Below are 23554 nucleotides of genomic sequence, written 5' to 3'. Positions count from 1 at the left end.
ATAGCACGTAGCGCGAATATTCCGAGCAACAACGTAGCAAACATGGCGTAGTGTGATGTTAACAACGCGACATCTGACCTCCGCACGAAATGTGTATCTCGCATAACTGCTCTCGCACGGGTGGACCCTAGTACTGCAACCGCTAACTAAGCCAATGGAATTCTAGTATTTTCCCTGTTTGCTGGACACCCGTTGCAGGGATATCTGATGGGTGATAACATGGTCCTATTTTAGAACGAACGCTGGCGCTTTTCATGGTAAGTGACACATCGGCCGTGACATGGCTCTTCCCTTGGTTCTTCTTTTCGTGTGCGTATAGCAAACATTCTTTTCTGTGACAGGTCGTGAACGATCCACTTGCGGCTAATAGCTTCGCATGCGCGAGCAGAGCTTCACAGACTTCGTATTAGATTACGTCGCTTTCAGTTGAAGCAATTGGTTGGTGGGTTTTATATTGTAAGTTACATCCTGCGAATCTATGCTGTCTCGAAGCACCAGCACATCGAGGATGTCTCGAAAACGCGTATTTCTTCGTGAAATTTTTTCCACCAAAACTACTGGAAGCGCAATTATTGTCGCTTAAAGAAATTGTGTATTTGGTTGTTTCCGTGTCACAACTTGCGTGTTATAAAAATACCAGTAACGCCAGTCTAAATTCTTTAAGGACTCTCATTCCTTCCCATAAATCAGCTTCGAACGTCTAAATTCGTTGAAAGTGCTCTCACTACGAAATTCTAGATGAATATGGTCTGCTTAATTTCAAAAAATGGTTCCAATGGCTCTCAGCACTATGGGACTTAACATCTGAGGTCATCAGTCCCCTAGACTTAGAACTACTTAAACCTAATATAAGGACATCTCACACATCCATGCCCGAGACAGGATTCGAAACTGCGACCGTAGCAGCAGCAGCATGGTTCCGTAGAACACTCGGCCACAGCGGCCGGCTATGCTTAATTTGTTCTTCGCTTTAAGATAAGTTACTTTTCCATGCATCTCAATGTTTGTGAGGTCGTATCTCCTCAGCTACGCTTCTTACAGTGGTATGATTACTCAGGTTGTAACTGCCTTCTTTTATTAATTAATGTTGTTGTGTATATTCGGAATAGCAATATCCCGAACCCTTCGTATATGTCAGCGTTACAAGGTTAACCTGAATAACGCAAATGTTGTGCTCTGTGTTTTAAAAAGTGTCAGCAAATCCATCGGAAACTGTATAATTGTTTTGCAATTAACTTTTTCCAAAAGTAATTGCTAAACCTAAAACTATATACTAAAGAAGCTAACGTTTGAAATTCTGTGTTGTGCAATGCAGTCAACAATGTCAGAATTCGTGACATTAGAGCGCTTGTGTTACAGCTCCAACACAGAAAACTAATACAAAAAAATTCTGCATAAAATTAGAAAAAGAATATTTAAAGAATAAATGTCCAAAACGCTTTTATTAAAATTCCCTGTAATTTTACTTACCAAAGTAACTAAATAAAGTTCCGAACTCAAAATGGCAAACACGCGAGCATGTAACACTGCTCTGTAAGACTAATAATGTCTTATAAAGAAATGAGACCTGTAGTGTGCTTTACCTGAACTGACCTCGATGATAATTTTGAAATTCAATGCTTGGCTGAAAATGATTTTAGTGCGTCCTGAATGATGTTAAACTGCACCTAACACATTTTCATGACTTACCTTGTGGCAACGGAAACTAGTTACTGCTCTAATGTGGTGAATAATAATATATAGCGCCGTAGAAAACTAGCTAAAGGGAAACCTTGAAGAAAAAGCTATAAAAGGGAAAACAGCTATGCCAAGCACATCACGTTTTACTTTGGGGCAAGTATGTTCCGCTCAGTGCAATGTAGCGACGCACAAACACAGAACAAAATTTTCTGGAGGAGTCGGTGGAAGTGGCTAAATTTACTTAACGGTTGAAAAGGGACTAGCATTCAAAACTCTTTTATGAATCGCTTTCCTTAACAATTACAACCGTCTTTATGAAAACAGTTTGTTCAAAAAATATGACTCTGCCAAGAAATTAGTTATAAATGGTAAAGGAGTGATGAATCTATAACACTGAGTCTAAGCCACGTGAGCTGACGTTTAATGACGTCTCGAGAATCAAACTGACTGACCCAAAACAATAAAGAAGAAATAAATGCTAAATATTTGCCCTTCTCAAACTCATGATACATTACGCACGCGCAAGCAAAGCAGCACTTGAATATCTTAACACTTCTGCAATCAATCTTTACAAAATAATATTTCCAAAAAGGAACCTCCTTCGCGTTTGCTTCTCTGTGTTGTGCTAGTTACTTCCAGACCGCTTAGCAGCGTGACCAACACGTGACTCGTCCACTTACTTCTCACTGAATGCTCCACTGACAATGAGAATGCTCCTGAGTACCAAAGATCACATTGCTTGTACTTGTAATCACTGTGGCGTAACGTATCGGGCACTGAAGACTTTTCTTCTTTTTTTCTTTTTTGAAAAATATCCAGCGCACAAATGTGAAGTGTAGCACATCGAATAAAAAGAGACCAGACATCACTTTCATTGAATACAAAAAATGAGGTACAGTCGTGGACAAAACGAGCGAGACCCCTCGCCTTTTCGTTATGCTGATCCGCACAGCTTTAAAGTCTGATACACAGTATAACAGGCAAGGCGACGAAGTGGAAGTGCTACCAACATACTATGCACAGGAGTGAAATTGAAAAACTTTCCGAACTTTGTCAGACTGTTTTCAATCGTGTGTAAGACTACATTGATGCTGATTAGTGTGTTCAACAAAACATGTAAATATAAGATGTAAATGAAAGAAGAAACGCTAATTAGTATGAACTGTACTAATAAAAATGAATTTCAGTTTATCGAGATAAAATAGCTGTAGTAAGACATAGTACCCCCAGATCGTTAAGAATTAGAAAAATATTATGCGCATTCGGCCGCGAAACGGTGTGTGCCAACATTCAGACCAGCCATACTGGATTACCGTTGCTGACCTACCATACAAGTGTGCAAATTTAGCAATGTGTGAAGATTCACAACGAAATTCAGTGAAAAATCATCCAGTGCCACACTAAATTCAGTTACTGACAGAAGCGGAAAAAGTAGGCAGTAACAAGTATGAAATTCTACAAGAGCTTCATATTGACATCCCCAGGGCGCCAGTACAGAATAAAGCTAACAATAAAACGTATTGGGGGCGCGAGAATTTATTAAAATAGTCTATCTGCCTCTATCGATATTAGAACCGAAAATAAACCAGATCTCCCTTGGAGTAGGCAGACAACCCAGGAAAACAGCCCTCTATTACTTCCCCAAACATTAAAAAGCCGGCAATTGAGCAATGAAAATGGCAAAATGATCTGCAGTTTCTGTTCCATAGAGCTTTCTGGACTAAAAAAACATGGATTTTCTACCTTTATGTCACCGCTTATGTGACACTCATTCGGGATGTTTATGGAAATAACAAAATACTGTTATTAGCGAGTAAATTTAGTAGGATAATTCTGGACCACCCCAGCAAATAAACAACGACATAGCTGCCAAACATACTCTACAATGTTTCGAATCCTCCGTTAGACTCGCCACAGCCAGAAAACGTTTATTAGCTGAAGTGTTTCTTAAGATAGCTAGGAATGGGAATGCTCGCACTTCTAAAACGCAGTGGCATTAATACTGGGATTTGAATTACCATGTGTATAGGCAAATGGATTTCATTTGCATTCCAGTAAACGTGATTTGAATCGAAAGCGTAGCTACGATTAATATGCTGATGTATCGACTGCTACTAGAACATTTCGAATAAAGAGCTGGTGGAATTACGTCTCTAATCTTTCATAATTGTTGTAGCTATTTTCGTTGTTAGCATTTCGTCACCTACACCGGTGAAAATGGAACACACTAATCAGCATTAATATAATCTTACACATGACTGAAAACGGTCTGACAAAGTTCGCATAGTTTTTCAATTTCACGCCTGTGCATAATATGTTGGTAGCACTTCGTCGCCTTGCCTGTTATGCTGTGTAGCAGACTTTAAAGCTGTGCGGATCAGCATAACGAAAAAGCGAGGGGTCTCTCTCGATTTTTGCACTACAGTTAGTTCCACAAGAAACTGTACGCCGTAGTTTTAAACGAAACGTCCGCAGCGACATCTCTGGTAGTGGTCTAGAATCTGTAATCAGTGCGCTTTTGCACAGCGTAGAGATAAACAGTGTGAGACTTGAATGTTTTGTGTTTTCGATTGCAGTTTAAAATGAGTGCAAATTATCTGAAGATGAAAAAATGTGCAATATTTATGAAAAATTCCTTCTGAGGTGCGTTAAGAAGCTATTTGGTTCGAACGAGACAAAGTGGGTGGTTTAAGAGGATAATGATCCGAAATATCGCAGCCATCTCTGTACAGCATAGAAACAACACGATGGGGTGTCCACGATGGGTTGGCCTGCAGTGTGTCCGGATGTAAATCCGATCGGAAAATGTTTGGTCGTATATTAAGACGAAGTTTAAAAGAAAGCATATATATGTACATTGCAGCAGCTTTCATATAAGATTAGGACAACATGTAGATCTTTCCCGAGAGGATATGCGGAACATTTCTTGAAAAGCATGCCAAAAAGGTGCCAAGCTATAACTGATAATGGCGTCGGTTGGATTAACTATTAGGCAAGTGTGCAATTAGTAATAACATGTAGTTTCACGTAAATACATAATTATATTAGTGTCTTTTATTTCTTATAGATAACGGAGTACATTTTCTTGTGGAACTGACTGTGCAGCAGGGGTATATGTGATGTCGCGACTAGGGTTAGTAGTAAAGAAGTAAAAAATTAAAACCTCCTGCATGAAGTTGAAGTTTTACTGCATGAACAGGAAAAACGTAGTAAGCGATAAACGTTTTTCGATTCATTATTTTGTGGGACGTGTCAGCGCGGAAAATTTTCCTAAAGTTTGAAATTATTTGTAATCTTTGTGGGAAGGTCGCTAAGTGCTGCTGTTCTAATGTACTGTATAAGGTATATAACTGGGTAATCTGCCGCGCCATAGCAATGCTGCCTCAATACATAAACAAACTTTCTAACTTTAATACCTCTATTATTGTGTTAAACCGTTAATGGAAGACTACATTTCTTAATAAGTACATTATGATACCATTTTAAATGTCCAAATTTGATCAATAATTATACACAATACTGGAAATCAAATTTCTCTTGCCCCAGGACACCTGTGTATAAACAATCTTTAACTTGGGACTGAGTGACCGTTTAGTAATATAGATACCGATTTTTCGGTAGCAGTAGCGAAGGCAGGAACAGAGTCATAGATACTGATCGCAGCTGTTGGCTTACTGTTATGGACGACGTAGCGATGGTTACAGACTTTAGACAATTGGCATGAACGGAAGAGAGACGACCAGGAGCTGTATGGGCATCTTTAGCTTCTCACCTGCTTTCCGCTGCGACTGCAGGTCACCCTCTCATAAAAGTTGACTGCAGTTTGCGTGTGGTTAGAACAGGGGTGCTCAACCTTCGTAAGATTGAGATTTAGTACATGCAATTTTGTCTATTTAGAGATCTACTGACTTAAAAATTCATAAACGTTTAACGGCAAGAAAACACCTTATACGTAAATCACCTATTGTAACTCAAAAAAATATATGCCACGTAATTTTCCGTCTACCAAAAGTTGTAGGCCTACATCTAAATTATACAAGTGAAAAAAAATGAAGTACACTCCATCATAAATGATGAATGTAGTTTAGTGAAATAGTTGGCTTTTCATATCGTTGACAAGTTTGTTATACTCTGGGGAATAATATGTCAGAGCCAACCTTACGCAATCTAAAAGATGAGGATCAGTCACTTGATTTCTACACTTAGATCACACTATGGTTCATCGTTGAAAACGGTGCTTCACATAGATAAGTCGATCCAAAAATGACTAAATATGCGATGTCACTTATAAAATGTTAGGCTATGTTTTTACACTCACTAATTTCTAAAAGTTATCTTTATTACATTCCGATTTTAAAGAAATGTCATTTTGAAATCGAATTATTTCCTCTTCAACTTCAGTCTCATGCAAGAGAAAAGATGACTCATTTTACTTGAACGGGCTGGGGATTTTCTCTGCCCAGGGACTGGGTATTTGTGTTGTCCTCATCATTTCTTCATCACAATCATTCGTGACTGGCGGTATATTGGACTGTGTAAAAAAATTGGATTGTGTGAAAATGGGGACTTATGACCGTGCAGTTGAGCGCCCCATACACCAAACATTATCATCACTTTATTTGAAATACCTTGCACATCCACTTTTTGGAAAAGTTGAGGTATGATAGGTAGAACAGGTTCCATTGGCCTCAAATCTGAAGATCGGATTCTCAAACTCTGTTTTCAGTGCTGTCAGGTCGGCCGTGTACTTTCTTGCAGCTTGTTGATACAATGATGCTCGCTGATCAAACAGTTCATACGGTATTTGAGAAGAGTGTTTCACATTTAATCTTTTTAACTGTGCTATCCAAAGGTCAAGCTTTTGTACGAGACACTTTGTAGAGGACGTAACAGTAATGACAATTTGGTTTGTTCCTTGAAGTTTTTTATTTAACTCATTTAGTTTAATTGTCACATGAGTCACAAATGCGAGAACCAACAATTAGCTCAAATCATAGAGTTTTAAATAAATTTCCTGTCTTTCGGACTAAAAAGCTTATATCGCTGACAGAAGTCGTCTAAATCTGTTTAGAACCATAACTCTAACTAGTCACCGAACACTGATGAGCAATACCTTTTCCCCATTCTGGCTGTCCAATTCTTCTAGTAGCACTCTAAATATTCTCTGTAGTGATCGTGAGCACACTGAATTCACAATTTTTCTGACAATACTCATAACACATACCATTCTCAAAAATGTCCACAAAGCACTTGCAAATGCACGAAACAATAATACTTAACGAAAGGCGGGAAAGACTCGTCATACGCGGACAAGGTAACAAATTCTTTATATTTACCTACTCATGCATGAAACACTATCAGTAGTAATAGACGCAAATTTCTGAATAGACAAATCATGGTTAGAGATAAAAGATTTAAATCTTTTTTAAAAATATTCTCGTTTAATATCTTTAAATGCTAAAATTGTATGCACGTCTCCTTTTACACCGAGATCCGAAAATATCAATCTTACAAAACTCAATGAGGCAAACAAGCAGGATTTCAAATCTGTTATCAGTCAACCTTTTATATTTTCCGCCATTGAACTGCACTTTTCTTCTTATAGAAGGTCTTCATAGATGTATCAGTGGAACGAAAGACCAGTCCAAAGTTGCAAATTTTACTTTTATTGTTCACTTGAAACTAGACATCGAGTGAATAAAGACGTAAAATTTGCAACTTTGGACTGGTTTTTCGTTCTATTGATTAACAGACCTACAGTTGTTGGAAGTTCGTTGATAGAGCTGTGTCTCTGGTGGCTGTAATGATCTCTGACTTGGTTTCAAATGTGCAAAACAAGGACTCAGTAGGTGCCAGAAGGCACCCCTTATCAACTGTGCCATCGTCAAGTGGTTTTGCGTGTTTCTTCAATACTTCTTATACACGAAATGATGCTGTGTTTCATGGAAAATTTTTTGTACAGGCTTTATAAGAAGTGACTGCTATGACTGTAATTTACTTTGAAGATTAGTTTCTTCCTCCTCGACTCACTGCTAACAGCTGCTTCCGATTCGAAGTTTAATGGACTGTTCTAGAAAAGGGTTCAATGTTTTCGTTTTTAATATGGCTAAAGTAGCATTACATATTAATCATATACACTTATACATTGTAACAAAAAACATCCCATCCCCCACCACTTACCATGGAAGGGATATGTTTTCACAAGTTTAGCTTTACTCATTTTTCACAAACTTCACCATGCAGGAGTAAAGACTGTTGCTAGATGCGTTCGCTAAAGGCTGTGAAATGCAAGTGGAGACAAAAGAGGCGAAGATAGTATTGTCTGATTTACCGCCTACAAATAACTTGCGAAACAGTCGTTGTCAATGAACTGGTATTAAAAAGCTCTCGTTTAAACAGATATCCGATCGGCTGATGTAGCACCATCACACACGCATCACAAAGCACACGCTAGTAGACTCCGCTACATGCACGGACGTCAAGGTATCATGGCGTCGACCGTTAAAATGGAACCAGCAATTTTTACTTTCTCTGTGATCGCTACATTACATGCTGTGGTAATGAAAAGTGAAAAAAAAGGGTCATTGCGGGAGGAGGGTAGGGAAACATGTATGAGCTGACGGGGGGATGGGGGGGTGGGGGGTGGCGAGGGGGAGACGGGAGAGAGAAAAAGCTTGACATTCGAAAACAACTTCTTTTAAAAGACGAATATTGCATCGAAAGTAACTGAGGATGAGCGAGGATGATTATTAATTTCTTTTCAACCTTGTGCAGCTGATATTAACGCAGCAGCACACTTCTGAGAAAAGAAAAGTTATCGCCAACACTTAAGGTTCCACACCTCAGCTGAATTGAAGTCTGTCAGTAAAGTACACTTTATATACGTCCGACACACGTCCTTACTGTAAGCGCCACTTCGACATCACAGTGATGTGTGTTTTACGGCAGAACTATGAACGCAGAGTTTTAATTTCAGTTTCTTCTCTTTTGACATGCTGAATATTTCTTTTAGTGGTGTATCACGTTCTTTCCTGTTATAATAACCTTTACTTCACATGTCAAGAACACTCAGCTTCCGTTCATAAAGTTCTAATACAAACGTATTACTTGTACCAAGTAGTAGTATTCGACGTTCATTCTTCTCGAAATCACTTTGCAGACGTCTCCCCAACTTGAAAGCACTTGTGAGTGAACTACTAGCAACATTCGAGCATCATCGGATGCGCTTTAACGTAAGGTTGTAGACTTGTATTTGCTTCGGTGCACTAAAAATTCTATATGTTTGCAGATAGCGTCATAATGTCCACGAAGCAAAAACAAGCTTATAGCACCAAAAAATAATATAGTAATGAAAAGTCGTTGAATTTGGCAGCGTTTCGGCTTATTAAACCTACTATCAAAACCAGTTCAACGGTATATTTATTTCAGAATTAATTCTAATGTCAAACATAGTGTGAAAGTCTACATTCTTAAAATAAATAATTCTGTAATACTTTTATTATCAGAAAAACTTAAGTCTGTCTGCAAACTGATTTTTGACGTGCTGCTTCGAGTACTAAAGGTGCCCCTGGAAACTACGTACGGCTTTAGCGTTATTGGTTCATATGGCTCTGAACACTATGGGACTTAACTTCTGAGGTCATCAGTCACCTAGAACTTAGAACTACTTAAAGCTAACTAACCTAAGGACATCACACACACCCTTGCCCGAGGCAGGATTCAAACCTGCGACCGTAGGTGTCGCGTGGCTCCTTAGCGTTATGTCGCGGTCTTCAGTGCAGCTCTCCACGCTAGTGTATCCGGTGGGAGCCTTCTCATCTGTGCATAACTACGGCAACCTACGTTTATTTCGATATAGTTACTCTAGTTATTGAGATCTAGTCTTGACATCTATCTATAGTTTCATCTCCCCTCCCCTCTTCCCCGAAACACACCTCCATACCAAATTAACGATTTAAGAATAAAATTCAGTCGTCACTTTAAGAGGTTACGACGGATTAGTATTAATTTACGAGTTATCAGTATATTCTTCACAGAAGCATAACGCCATGATATGTCTAAAAATGTGCATACTGCGTATGATTATTGTAAACATAGCTGAACAGATCGATAATTTACAGCAAATGAATCACATCTGTGCACATATAGAGCAGATACTGTCATTTGCTAAACGAATGCTAAGTTTCTGAAAATGGCAAATTAATTTGTCGACACTGGTAAAGTGAAGTAAAAAGTTTTGCCTAACTGACTCCTAAATTTTATTCTGAAATATTTACTACAGTTAATGAAAAATAAAAGCAGCGCAAAAAAAAAAATTATACCATTCCTTGATGCTTCAGCATGCATCCTATCAGACGATCCCTTCTTGTAGTCAAGTTCCCCATAAATCTCTTTTCTCTCCAATTATATTCTTATACGATCCACACAACTAACCTTCAGCGTTCCCCTCCAGGACCACATTTTAAAAAGGTATTGTCTTCCTGTTTCAGTTGTTCGTCGTCCATGATCCACTTCAGCAGAAGGCCGCACTCCAGACACTTACCTCAAGATGAAACATAACATTCAAATTAATATTCGATGTTAAAAATATCCCTTTTTCAGAAATGATTTCTTACTATTGCCTGTCCGTATTTTATATCTTTTCTATTCCACCATCATCAGATAACAAAACATCTCTAACACTTTTACTGCCTCAGTTGACAATCTAATTGACTTAGCTTGCCCCATACTTTGATTCGATTTCGTTCCCTTACTCTCAATATAACACTGTTGAAGTTCATCTTATGACTTCTTCTCAAGGCTTAGTCCACTAAGATAAAATACTATTTCAAGTCCTCTGCCGTCGATATATAGAGTTCTATATTGTTGAACGAGCATATCATCTCACTGTTGATAGCATATTCTGCATAACCTTACTACAATCCGAGGAAAGAAAGAAGTGCACATTAATATGTGAAAGTAGATATCTGAATTGGTGGTGATCAACTATACAAGGAACTTCCGCTTTGCGTATTTTACCACATTCCTCTTCTTAATATACTTACAGAGTTACTCCGTTTTCCATGTACTGACGTAGCAGTTTTAAATATCAGGATTGTGTGATTTCTTATAGATCTTATAATTAAATGTTTCCCTGAGACATTTAAGTCTCTTGATTATCTACGATAACGATCGAAGCAGAAGAAATGTATTAGAATTTGTGCTGCGGCCGGGACTCGAACCCAGGGATACTTGCTTGCTAGGCAGAAATGCTAACCATTGCACCACTGCAGTACAGTGGTCAACATTGCTGCACGAACTACCCAAGTTGAGTGCCCTTCCCTACACAAACATCAATTCATATCTTCTGCTTGTTTTCCCTCACATTGTCACTAGTACCAGGGCTCTCCGACAGTGGAATAGCTCCCCAGCGTTGGACGTAATGGAAAGTCCTGTACCATAGGAGAGCTTATAGATTTTAAAATTAAATGTTTCCCTGAGACATTTAAGTCCCAGCCGCAGCACAAATTTGAATACATTTCTTCTGCTTCGATCCTTATCGTAGATAATGAAGAGACTTAAATGTCTAAGGGAAACATTTAATTGTAAGATCTATAAGATATCATATGGTACTGGACTTTCCCATTACGTTCAACGCTGGGGTGCTATTCCTCTGTCGGAGAGCCCTGTCAGTGACAACGCAAGGGAAAACAAGCAAAAGATATAAACTGAAGTATGTGTTGGGCAGGCACTCAACTTGGGTAGTTCTAGCAGCTGTGTTGACCATTGTACTGCGGTGGTGCAATGGTTAGCATTTCTGCCTAGCAAGCAAGAAAACCTGGGTTCGAATCCTGGCCGCAGCACATTTCTTTTGCATCATCATTATTGTAAGATTTCGTTGGTGCTGCCATTCTGGAAGAAGATTAAAGTCTTTATCCTGTTGTTTCATTTGTTTGATTCTTTTTCTTAATGTGAAAGTGGTGTATTTGCGAAGAAACCAGCTGCCAAATATATATATGGAATATTTTATAGTTATTAATTTCTCACATAACATGGAGGCTTTTGGATTTGCTCTTGGATTTCTTTATAGTCCTTCTCAATAAAGAACAAAACCAACAATAACGTGAATCTGGTTGCACATCTGGGCTGCCTCTGACTGTTTTGGAGACTTCTCTTTCCCAATGATTTCATACATTAATGCCATTGTTATCCACTGTTTTCTGTGATATACCATTGATTCCGTATTTCACAACTTCTATTGGGTCACGCCTCTAAAAGGCAGAGAGTATGTTACTGTTTATATCCGTCTTGCTATATAGTCCATTAAGTTACTGATACACTGGGGTTTCCAGATAAAAAAATCTATCTGACTTCGTTAAAGATCCGTAAAATTTTCCCGGTTGAAAGTTGCATTAGAGTTATTACGTTGTCCGTTATGGCAAATTTGCAACATGATCAGACAGTCCATTTGTTTACTGATCGGTTGAACTTCAAATACAGAAAGTAAACGAAATCGTTACGATCGTTTGAAATGTGTTAGACTAATACTATACCAAAACACTTCTTCCTTTGACGATCAACATTAATATCTGTACCCTATATTTTACTCCTAGATATTGATATTTGGTTTCGTGGTTCACCTTTTACTGTCTGGAACTGCTAGTGTAACTTTTACGCAGAGAAATATTAATTCAATTTATTCTACAATTTTAATTTATTGTATATTTTCTACCTGAGGATAAGCTGCAAGTTTCTAAAATTTCGCAACACTACCTTCTTACAATCCCATATTCTATGATGGATGTGCAAACAGAGACTACAGTGGTGCGCAAAATTTAACAACGAAAACAACTTTCGCTTGATGTGGCACAGCCAAGAAACATCACTCGATGAAACTTGGACCATAAATGAACAGAACTCCAATACAGTTTAGTGCAGAAAGTGAGACCTGTTTTTTTCAGGATGGGGCAGGATGGGGTTACGACCGTGGATGGGGCCATAATCAGTTACCCTCGGTCGCACAACAAATACGTAAACTTTATTTAAAGAAATTAAATTTTTAAAACAATCTCTTAAAAAACACAATTGACTGTATGACGGCTGAAGGCCTTATCACAGAAAAAAATCCAGAATTTTGGGGCCGAAGGCCACCAACAATAACCTCAAACAACAAACAGTTGAAGGCCTGAATTAGAAGTCAGAAGAACAATTCCAAATAGCATATATTAAGATAAATACTTCGTTTTAAAACAAACTGTAAAACGCCTTGAGGCCTTATTATAAAAGAAGTGAAATTATCACTCGGCTGAAGGCCACACACAACTTCAAATCACCAACGGCTGAAGCCCTGAATTAGAAGTCAGAAGAACAGTTCGAAATAGCACCTTTAAAATAAATACCTTGCTTTTAAAACAAGTTTGCTTAAAAAAACTTGCTGGAACACGGCTGAAGGTCTTATCACGAAAGAAGTGAAGTTATTGCTCGGCTGAAGGCCTTGTCACGGAAGAAGTGAAATTATTGCTCGGCTGAAGGCCACACCAACAATCATTAGGAAATTACAAATATCCTTAAAACAAGCATCACAATCTAAGGAATCAGGACAAGTAGTTCTCAGAAAATGTTCCAAGGGTCGGCCTGGGAAGGCAACTCAAACATAAGGTAAGGTGAGACAGGCAGCCAAGACTTGTACTCAAGTAACAGGATGGCAACTCAAACTAGGACCAGCTTAAGCGCCGACCAACCGACTAACCAATCCACCTAACGTCCGATCACCGGTACAACGATGGAATATTCTTAGGCAAGGGCGAAGAGGCAGACAGCACTACTTCTTCAGAAAACACATAAGGCCGAAGGAGACACTAGAACCAGAACAGCAGAATACAAGAGGCTGTCGAACTACACGCCTTGTCGGACAGCATCAACACAACGAGGAAAAGTACCCTGCCAGAAAAGTACGCTGACCTCCAGTTCAGGTAACTGGGGCGTTATCGGCCACAAAGCAGAAAATACAGCTGGTTGCACTTCACTAGTAAGAATAATACTACACTCCTGGAAATTGAAATAAGAACACCGTGAATTCGTTGTCCCAGGAAGGGAAAACTTTATTGACACATTCCTGGGGTCAGATACATCACATGATCACACTGACAGAACCACAGGCACATAGACACAGGCAACAGAGCATGCACAATGTCGGCACTAGTACAGTGTATATCCACCTTTCGCAGCAATGCAGGCTGCTATTCTCCCATGGAGACGATCGTAGAGATGCTGGATGTAGTCCTGTGGAACGGCTTGCCATGCCATTTCCACCTGGCGCCTCAGTTGGACCAGCGTTCGTGCTGGACGTGCAGACCGCGTGAGACGACGCTTCATCCAGTCCCAAACATGCTCAATGGGGGACAGATCCGGAGATCTTGCTGGCCAGGGTAGTTGACTTACACCTTCTAGAGCACGTTGGGTGGCACGGGATACATGCGGACGTGCATTGTCCTGGTGGAACAGCAAGTTCCCTTGCCGGTCTAGGAATGGTAGAACGATGGGTTCGATGACGGTTTGGATGTACCGTGCACTATTCAGTGTCCCCTCGACGATCACCAGTGGTGTACGGCCAGTGTAGGAGATCGCTCCCCACACCATGATGCCGGGTGTTGGCCCTGTGTGCCTCGGTCGTATGCAGTCCTGATTGTGGCGCTCACCTGCACGGCGCCAAACATGCATACGACCATCATTGGCACCAAGGCAGAAGCGACTCTCATCGCTGAAGACGACACGTCTCCATTCGTCCCTCCATTCACGCCTGTCGCGACACCACTGGAGGCGGGCTGCACGATGTTGGGGCGTGAGCGGAAGACGGCCTAACGGTGTGCGGGACCGTAGCCCAGCTTCATGGAGACGGTTGCGAATGGTCCTCGCCGATACCCCAGGAGCAACAGTGTCCCTAATTTGCTGGGAAGTGGCGGTGCGGTCCCCTACGGCACTGCGTAGGATCCTACGGTCTTGGCGTGCATCCGTGCGTCGCTGCGGTCCGGTCCCAGGTCGACGGGCACGTGCACCTTCCGCCGACCACTGGCGACAACATCGATGTATTGTGGAGACCTCACGCCCCACGTGTTGAGCAATTCGGCGGTACGTCCACCCGGCCTCCCGCATGCCCACTATACGCCCTCGCTCAAAGTCCGTCAACTGCACATACGGTTCACGTCCACGCTGTCGCGGCATGCTACCAGTGTTAAAGACTGCGATGGAGCTCCGTATGCCACGGCAAACTGGCTGACACTGACGGCGGCGGTGCACAAATGCTGCGCAGCTAGCGCCATTCGACGGCCAACACCGCGGTTCCTGGTGTGTCCGCTGTGCCGTGCGTGTGATCATTGCTTGTGCAGCCCTCTCGCAGTGTCCGGAGCAAGTATGGTGGGTCTGACACACCGGTGTCAATGTGTTCTTTTTTCCATTTCCAGGAGTGTAAATTGAATGATGAATAACAAATAGAGAAAGACGGCTGTAACATTTCACCGCCTCGAAACTACTCGTTGCCGCCAGGCTCAGCGGCCCTGGGAGCAACAACCCGCCGACCAAATGCGAGATCTCAGAAAAGTCGAAGTTGCGTTAGCAGTTAACTCTTCACTCAACTTAAACGTGCAGGGTGCGGCATGCAACGAAGTCGTCGCTCTCGCAGCTACCCCTCCTCGATCCGGCAGTGGCAGCACGCCGTGAGTGGCCCCAGCTTGCCCCCGCGTTTCACGGACCTGTTCGCTGCTGCGCCCCCAAGTAACATGATCTCCGTTCACAACCACTCACTAAATCCAGTACGCAGACAGCATTAAAAAACAGCTCATGCAAAACCGCAAGATACACACAGATCAGGGAAAACAATTCCACCAACAACTCACAATACTAAAACCAGTCTCTGTGAAACAACATGGACGAATTATAAGTCAGCACCAACACAGAGAAGCCAGAAGCGGTCGGAAGACCAAATGCACCGGACCGTGATATTCGAGTAGTGCAACTTTCGCCTGTATGTGTGTGTCTGCCCGTCGAAGTGACCTCATGGCAATAAATTGTCAGTAGATAATTTATACTGGGATCTTTCCCATGCCTGACATGATTGGGGACGACCGGTGGTTGGTCGTTCGGTCGGTCGTCGCAGCGGACGGTCCTTGACGTGGTCGTGCACTCTCGCGATCACATCTTTCCGTTGGGCAGTGCATGTATGTCGCCAGCGGTCGGGCGAGTACTGGCTGTCCGGACCTTATTGTTGCTCCGTCCCAACGCAACTAGCTCGACACACGACGACCCGAAAATACTAGAGGCCGCTCCAAAGATGGTACCACAGTACCCGCTATCGATAAGATCTGCTGCTGCCACTCATGGAAAGACAAGGCGAGCAAACGTTTTGGCGCCAGTGAACACACAAAGAAAACGGGACGCCACTATCACTATTACAAGCTATGAATGGCATCAACGCTAGGCGCACACAGTTCAGAAGGTAACTGAATGAAATATGGAGTGAGACGACCAGAAACAACACTTTTATTCAAAGAGAAGGCAAATTACTCAAGGTAGGCAAATGCCAGATATATCCTCAAATGCACACAAGAATACTGTAGATTATTAATGTAGCATTCAGCCGTGACTTCGTTTTTTGTGGATGACAATGCGAGACCACATTGAACAGTTCAGACTGAGGAGCTCTTAGGACGAGAAGACATTCGGCCAATGGACTTGCTTGCCTTTTTTTCCGACTTAAATCCCACCGAGCACATGGGTGATGCGATGGGGAATTGTACGCGCCAACGACCGTCAAACAGTTGTCAATAGCGCTGGTGGAGGAAGAATGGAAGGCTCTACCACAGAAGCTCCTTACCGATCTTGCGGTCACAATGGGAAAACGTTGCAGAGGATACACTGACGATGTTCGCACATACTATTAAGAAACATTGTAAGACGTCGTGGTCTCCTGACCTTCATTGCTTACGTATTCCGCCCTCACAATCGTATTCCGCACTTCAAGACGCTTCATTCGAACCCAAACTCGATAACATAAAGTCAATGTTGTATGAATTCACGTAAACAATATGCAAATAGCTAATAAATCGCAAGTGCGCACCGTGGTTGAAATACTCGAGGCTGGCGTACACACATACGTTCCAGACACGACGGTCACAGGAGCTTTTAGTTCGAGAGAGGCAACCACACGCCAGGAGGCCAGTCCGAACCCATCTACGTCGGTCAGTGGCCGCCCGTGGAGCGGACAGCGTTCGCCTGAGGGAAAGGAGGAACGACCCTGTGTTCGGCTTAAAAGCAAATTCCTGTACATTGTGTGGGAGCGGCCAGCCTACGCATTCTTTACACATAGCATGCAGTTTCAGAGATTTTCACAGGGAGACAGCAAACGCCAAACGCCGATACTACATACATCTGGATTGGGCGCCTTAAACGAAACGTCATTCTCCCGTTTTAAAAGAGAAATGCTGATTGGCAGACGATATTTCTGATGCCTTGAGCTGAAGAGACCGAAAGATATACCCCTTCACGTCTGGCGTGAGGAGGCGCAGTTCCGTTGTCGCTCTTGGAGCGAGGAACAAGTCTCTCCTCAGTACTTCACTGGGAGAGCACTTCTGTCGAGAGCGAATCGAAGTGTGACTCGATACTGAGTCCTTGCGATTAAGCGTTGTTCACTGTGTTAGCCGACACACTTATTGTGCGGTGTGAATGAACAAAGTTATAGCTATACGCCTGCGAGCGAATTTTTGAGTGGCATCGCGGTGGACTGGTTATCTGACCAGTGTACCACGCCAATAGTTAGACTAGAGACGAATAGGAATGCTTGACTTCATCAAGTCGTAGGGAGAGTTTGATTGGCGAAGGTCAATCCAGATAGAACGAGAGTTATTTTATTTGTCAGCAGTGAGTGGCGCAGACAGCGGTCATCGCAGATTACGGTATTGTGCGCTACAGCTATTGTGAGCCCCATATTTCCTCCACAACATACGCTACACTGCATTTCACACGCGCCAGCCTCGACCGTACCTTGCAGCCTTCTAATTATTCAAGTTGAGTAGGTGCGCCTCTCAGCCATTCTGCCAAGTCAATAACAATATTAAAATTTGTATAGATATTTCATTAGCGAATCCTATCCTTGAGAGATAACCTCACATTCCGAAAAGAACCAGGATATAACTTGTTCAATTCATAACTAAAAGTGCCATTGTTATTTCTAAGAATTTTTGCAAAATAAATAATAATTTTCTTTAATTTCATGTTTTTCTTATGCTAACTTACGTAAGAAATTTTTGTGAATTTTTGTGTCGTTTCCTTACAGCGGACGACTCCAGAAGATACTTATTGCTGAAAGTATTTCAGGCATTTCTCTTTAGAACGTTAGGAGCGTCTGTCTGACTTCTGTAGTAGTGTGGGGGTGGAAATTGCATCTTGCAGGAGCCACAGGGTAAAGGGTACATCCCAGATTAATCCGATGCGCAGAATAACAGAATCTCAGATCAACACCATGCACACAACATATCCTGTCTATTGTAACGTAGAGGAGACTAAAATGAACCATGTGACTCTAGTGTAATTATTGGCTTTGAATGGATGTGCCATTTATTTTCGTCTGACTGCGTATTCCCTTCAGATATCGTTTGTGCTATTCTGTACTGCAGTTTACTGAATTGTACCAGTTCCTTCCATGTAGAGTCGTAATTTCACTGAGCTATGTTACTTGGCACTAGCAAATCATGCGAAAGTTACTTTTGTCAACAAATATATTTACATAAGATCATATGATCTCTGAAGTCAATTGGTAATGTTTGCGAACATTTTGTTAGCGATTCTGGCGTAAGCTGTGGCATCGGCGTCGCCGACTGTGTGTACCGACATTTAAACATCCACAGTTGACATGTTTCCACACACGAAAATTCCCGAGGTACTCTACCACGCGCTCATCACCAGCGGTTCGGTGTTAATGTGTGGACCAGCATTCTCAGTGTAGACCGCACATTCTTTCATTCCGTCTCAGTGGATGGAAACATCGTATCGGTCACAGCTGCAAGCGGCGCTGACTTCGGTCGCACGGCTTGAGGCTGTTGCCAATGGGCACCACTCTGGGGAGCCGTACTTGGGTATCACGGGTATGTCAACCTTTTCCCGTCTGTCCCCAGATCGGTCTGCCGCTGTGGTTGCCCCGGTTGCTGCCCGCAGTGGAGCTGAGCCCTATCATGTGGTTGATTGGGAGGTCGTTCCAAGGCGTAGCAGGCAGCGAAAGACGTCCCCGGAGGCTGATCAGTAAGCCTCCCCGGTGCGTCTGACAAACAGGTTTCAGGCACTGTCTCTAGCTCTGCCAGATGCAGCTGCCTGCCCTGTTTCAGAGGATGATTCTCAGCCTTCAAGGTATGGGCAATCACAGGGGGTGGGCTTATTGGTAGTTCGGAGCTTCAATGTTAGACGCGTAATGGGGCCCCTTAGGGATATGGCGGCTAAGGAGGGGAAGAAATACAGTGTGCACTCCGTGTGCATTCCGGGTGGAGTCATTCCTGATGTGGGAAGGGTCCTTCCGGATGCCATGAAGAGCACAGGGTGCAGCCAGCTGCAAGTGGTGGCACATGTCGGCACTAATGACTTGTGTCGCTTTGGATTTGAGAAAATTCTCTCTGGATTCCAGCGGCTATCTGATTTGGTGAAGGCTGCCGGTCTTGCTTACGAGATGAAGGCAGAACTCACCATCTGCAGCATCGTTGACAGAACCCACTGCGGACCTTTGGTGCAGAGCCGGGTGGAGGGTCTGAATCAGAGGCTCAGACGGTTTTGCGACCATGTTGGCTGCAGATTCCTTGACTTGTGCCGTAGGGTGGTGGGGTTTCGGGTTCCGCTGAATAGGTCAGGAGTTCACTACACTCAGCTCGCGGCTACACGGGTAGCGGAGGCTGTGTGGCGTGGACTGGGCGGTTTTTTTAGGTTAGAAGGCCTCAGGAAAGTACGGGGTGGGTTGCAATCTCAACGGGTGCGTGGCAAATACAGGACGTGCTTGGATCAAGGAACAGTCGGAATTGTAGTTGTAAATTGTTGTAGTAGTGCTGGGAAAGTCCCTGAGCTTCAAGCGCTAATAGAAAGCACAGAAGCTGAAATCGTTATAGGTACAGAAAGCTGGCTAAAGCCTGAAATAAGTTCTGCAGAAATTTTTACGAAGCCTCAGACGGTGTTCAGGAAAGATAGATTAGGCAGAATTGGTGGTGGAGTGTTTGTGTCTGTCAGTAGTGGTTTATCTTGTAGTGAAGTCGAAGTAGATACTCCGTGCGAATTGGTATGGGTGGAGGTTATACTTAACAGCCGGACTAAGTTAATAATTGGCTCCTTCTACAGACCCCGTCTCTGATGATATAGTTGCTGAACAGTTCAGAGAAAATTTGAGTCTCGTAACAAATAAATACCCCACTCATACGGTTGTAGTTGGTGGGGACTTCAACCTTCCTTCGATATGTTGGTAAAAATACTTGTTCAAATGATACCTTTCGGGTACTTTCAGCTGATCTACAACGATGAAATTTGTCAAGAAATAATGTTTCACGGAACATTAATTCAAAAAATCCCAAAACTGTTAATCTGTAATTTCGTTATGCCAGGTCACACATGATATTAAAACAATCGGTAGCTCTGCACTCAGGCCGACTGGGTCACAATTGTAAAAATCAGACATCAGGCACGTAATGACTTTATTGCTCATATTACGCGTTTTGGCACTTATCCATCATCACGTATCCAGAAGCGATTACTGCACGTAGATATGGCGTTTCAGGGTGTACGAGGAACAAAAATTCCCAGACTGCGTCATCTGAGCAATGAAGTCATTCCTTGCCTAATGTTTGACCCGTAACACTGCGACCCAGTCAGCATGAATCGAGAACTGCTGATTCTTATAATAATGGCCGTCTGCCTCCTGCATTACCTTACGTCAGATTTATATTATCGCAATTAAAACATTGCCTAAAATCTTGAAATCTCTGGGATAGATATCTTGCCAATTTCAATGTTTGTAACAGGCAAGTATAGTAGAGATACTAGATTCCCGGAATGTTCAAATGTGTGTGAAATCTTATAGGACTTAACTGCTAAGGTCATCAGTACCTAAGCTTACACACTACTTATCCGAAATTATCGTAAGAACAAACACACACACACCCATGCCCGAGGGAGGACTCGAACCTACGCCGGGATCAGCCGCACAGTCCGTGACTGCAGCGCCGCAGACCGCTCGGTTAATCCCGCGCGCCATCCCGGAATGGATGAACTGTATATATAGACTATTGGCTAGTTGCGAGCAGCCCTAGAGCACCGAAGGTTTCTGGGTGCGCTAGGGCTCATAGGGCTTATAATTAGCTTAATAAGGAACCCTCGGTGCGCTAGGGCTGTTAGCACCTGACCAATTTTTATTAACTGATTTTGTTTTTGTACTAAATTCTTTATGGTGTTCATACATTATACCTGACCAGTGGGCATCAGATGTGATATTATCATGTAAACACATCTTTTCGCAATTATACGAGCTACCTCAAACCAAGAGCAGGAGATGAGCTTCCCGACTAAAGAGGTAATCAATTTTTATATAATTTTTATGGCTCTATGCGAGATGATCCAAAACTAATCGTCCAAATTAATTCAGGAGGAGCAGACCATCAAAATAAAAATATTTACTTATAGTACATACGATGCCTGACGACATTTTTTCTGGTGCTAGGGTAATTTACACAGAAGGCGGTTTAGGATTTTAATTGCAGCAATGGCACTCGTAGAAAATGCTTGAATGCGCGTTTCATTTGCACGCAGTGCATCCACGAACCGTTGACTGTCGTGTCCGTTTGAAGATTCCTAGCACGTCCGCAACAGTACCAGCAGGGACGGTAGTTCTAGAGACTAGGCCTTCTTCTGTTTCCGCAACTGTCTCGAGTACCAGCTGCTCCGTATGCCCCCACAGGGAGATATTCAGACCCGTGAGTTCAGTTGACCTGGGTGGCCACACCACGGGGCCACCGTGGCCGGTCCATCGGTTCTCGGAGATGGCTCTCAGATGATTCCTCAGGGCAATGCTGAAACAGGCTGGCGTCCATCGTGTTGAAAGTACATCCCTTGTCTAACAGTCAAAGGTACATCCTCCAGCAGTGCTGGCAACGCATGTTCCACATCTACATCTACATCTACATGACTACTCTGCAAATCACATTTAAGTGCTTGGCAGAGGGATCATCGAACCACAATCATACTATCTCTCTACCATTCCACTCCCGAACAGCGCGCGGGAAAAACGAACACCTAAACCTTTCTGTTAGAGCTCTGATTTCTCTTATTTTATTTTGATGATCATTCCTACCTATGTAGCATGGGCTCAACAAAATAGTTTCGCATTCGGAAGAGAAAGTTGGTGACTGAAATTTCGTAAATAGATCTCGCCGCGACGAAAAACGTCTTTACTGTAATGACTTCCATCCCAATTCGCGTATCATATCTGCCACACTCTCTCCCCTATTACGCGATAATACAAAACGAGCTGCCCTTTTTTGCACCCTTTCGATGTCCTCCGTCAGTCCCACCTGGTAAGGATCCCACACCGCGCATTATACCAGTACACCAGTGTAGTGTAAGCTGTCTCTTTAGTGGACTTGTTGCATCTTCTAAGTGTCCTGCCAATCAAACGCAACCTTTGGCTCGCCTTCCCCACAATATTATCTATGTGATCTTTCCAACTGAAGTTGTTCGTGATTTTAACACGCAGGTACTTAGTTGAATTGACAGCCTCGAGAATTGTACTATTTATCGAGTAATCGAACTCCAACGGATTTCTTTTGGAACTCATGTGGATCACCTCACACTGTTCGTTATTTAGCGTCAAATACCACCTGCCACACCATACAGCAATCTTTTCCAAATCGCTTTGCAACTGATACTGGTCTTCGAATGACCTTACTAGAAGGTAAATTATAGCATCATCTGCGAACAACCTAAGAGAACTGCTCAGATTGTCACCCAGGTCATTTATATAGATCAGGAACAGCAGAGGTCCCAGGACGCTTCCCTGGGGAACACCCGACGTTACTTCAGTTTTACTCGAAGATTTGTCGTCTATTACTACGAACTGCGACCTTCCTGACAGGATCACAAATCCAGTCGCACAACTGAGACGATACCCCACAGGCCCGCAGCTTGATTAGAAGTCGCTTGTGAGGAACAGTGTCAAAAGCTTTCCGGAAATCTAGAAATACGGAATCAACTTGAGATCCCCTGTCGATAGCGGCCATTACTTCGTGCGAATAAAGAGCTAGCTGCGTTGCACAAGAACGATGTTTTCTGAAACCATGCTGATTACGTATCAATAGATCGTTCCCTTCGAGGTGATTCATAATGTTTGAATACAGTACATTCTCCAAAACCCTACTGCAAACCGACGTCAATGATATAGGTCTGTAGTTAGATGGATTACTCCTACTACCCTTCTTAAACACTGGTGCGACCTGCGCAATTTTCCAATCTGTAGGTACAGATCTATTGGTGAGCGAGCGGTTGTATATGATTGCTAAGTAGGGAGCTATTGTATCAGCGTAATCTGAAAGGAACCTAATCGGTATACAATCTGGACCTGAAGACTTGCCCGTATCAAGCGATTTGAGTTGCTTCGCAACCCCTAAGGTATCTACTTCTAAGAAACTCATGCTAGCAGCTGTTCGTGTTTCAAATTCTGGAATATTTCATTCGTCTTCCCTGGTGAAGGAATTTCGGAAAACTGCGTTCAATAACTTCGATTTAGCGGCACAGTCGTCGGTAACAGTACCATCGGCACTGCGCGGTGAAGGTATTGACTGCATCTTGCCACTTGTGTACTTTACATACAACCAGAATTTCTTCG

At 42.6% G+C, this 23554-nt stretch overlaps 1 protein-coding gene and 1 non-coding gene across 2 annotated transcripts in view; both read left to right on the top strand.

Moving 5' to 3' along the window:
- Window positions 1-23554, top strand: part of LOC124622729 (semaphorin-2A-like) — a 906824-nt gene that overhangs the window by 807453 nt on the left and 75817 nt on the right. The gene's annotated exons all lie outside the window — the stretch shown is intronic.
- Trnaa-agc lies at window positions 11450-11522 on the top strand. The gene has a single exon. It is a non-coding gene; the product is annotated as a tRNA-Ala (tRNA).

This window comes from Schistocerca americana, chromosome 7 (assembly GCF_021461395.2).
Source record: "Schistocerca americana isolate TAMUIC-IGC-003095 chromosome 7, iqSchAmer2.1, whole genome shotgun sequence".
In the NCBI taxonomy this organism is placed as follows: domain Eukaryota; kingdom Metazoa; phylum Arthropoda; class Insecta; order Orthoptera; family Acrididae; genus Schistocerca; species Schistocerca americana.
This window is presented reverse-complemented; position numbering and strand designations above follow the sequence as displayed.